The sequence below is a fragment of the Perognathus longimembris genome, chromosome 18, assembly GCF_023159225.1.
Source record: "Perognathus longimembris pacificus isolate PPM17 chromosome 18, ASM2315922v1, whole genome shotgun sequence".
NCBI lineage: Eukaryota > Metazoa > Chordata > Mammalia > Rodentia > Heteromyidae > Perognathus > Perognathus longimembris.
Window position 1 is genome coordinate 52,104,563 of NC_063178.1, and position 1,568 is coordinate 52,106,130.

Here is a 1,568-nt window from a genome sequence, read left to right on the forward strand (position 1 = left end):
ATTGTATGCTTAGGGCAGCTATCCAGATCCTGCACCTATCTTGTGTGTCTGTATGTACTCCTCAGACCTCAGGAATCTATGGAAGCTTGGGAAATCTCACTCCTCAGAACTTTGAGCACCCCCCCCCCGCCCCACCACCCCCTCTCGCAAGATTCTTATTTGCCTTAGCTAGCATTGTTACCTCAGGTACCTTTGGTTTTTTTGTTTTTGTTTTTGTTTTTGTTTTTGTTTTTGCCCAGTCCTGGACTCAGGGCCTGAACACTGTCCCTGGCTTCTTTTTGCTCAAGGCTAGTACTCTGCCACTTGAGCCACAGCGCTGCTTCTGGCCGTTTTCTGTATATGTGGTGCTGGAGGATTGAACCCAGGGCCTCATGTATCTGAGGCAGGCACTCTTGCCACTAGGCCATATCCCCAGCCCCTACCTCTGGTTTTAAACTACTGTTGATAGATACTTTCAGCAGATACCTGGACTTATGACTTTTTGCCACAGAGCCAGGTCTGAGCCAGGTCAAGTGATGGCTAGCTGTACAGACAGAATTTACCCAGAAGCTTTCAGATAGGATATGTGATTTAATATTTGGCTTGGGCATTAGCTTTCTGAAGAGCTCCAAGCCTCTCTTGTATCCTTCAGCGGGCTCTGGGAGATGGATTTCAGAAAAACCATGTTTACTAGTAAATGTGCTTTGAAGACAACAGTAGAACACTACAGAGGGGAAGGGAGCTAAAAGAAGTTAAAATGTTTATCTTCCTTTTTAAATAATAATGGTAACATTCATTTATTTGCAATTATTTCATGCTAAATTTATTCCCGTGCCATAGTTTTTGTTTTCTCCATACCTTTTTCCTCTGTGCATCTTCCTCTTCTGGTTTAGGAACTATCTGTTCCTTTTCAGTAAGGATCATCTCACTGTGGCAGGGAGCTCATGTATGGGATCATCCCACCATGGGCTCTGAAAGCTCAGCAGCACATCTTGGGTGCTTTGTTCACCTGCATGTGTTGGATGACCAGGGAGTCTACCTTTAGACCCTTCAGATCAGCATTGCTCTCTGCAGTCTTAAGCATGTGGAGCAGGAATTCAGCACTCTTGTTGGGCCACCGACCCTGTGTGTAGTCCCACTGTTTGGCCTGGACACACCTGCCAACTCCACCACTGTGATGCAGGAACAGCACACATTGCTTCTTTAAAGTGACGTCTTTCAGGTGTTTGGTAGCTTTTCAGATATGCATCTCTTGATGGCCTGGGCTGTTTCTCTGGTGTTCTTACAGTGAACACGAAGATTTGAACCTCTGGACTTGCATGATTTTGTGGAGTTTTCTGGGTCTAGGGACTAGCAAGCCATTTTCACAGGTCATCTCAGACCACTTACAGGAAGAGGTTTATCTGCTTTTAACAAATGTGCTCCAGTTGTTTAAAATATTTAATTTCCAGAATTCTGGAAAAAATACTGATAATGCATTTTCTCATTGCTTTGCAACAAGAATTAAAATTTCGGAAGTCTTCAATGTGCCATTCTAAAAGCCCGACATACATTTACTTTTTATTAACATCTGTAAATGACAGGTTTTC

At 43.8% G+C, this 1,568-nt stretch overlaps 1 pseudogene; it reads right to left on the reverse strand.

The window, feature by feature from the left end:
- Positions 1–508: 508 nt before the first annotated feature.
- LOC125367072 lies at positions 509–1,341 on the reverse strand (annotated as a pseudogene).
- Positions 1,342–1,568: the final 227 nt, after the last annotated feature.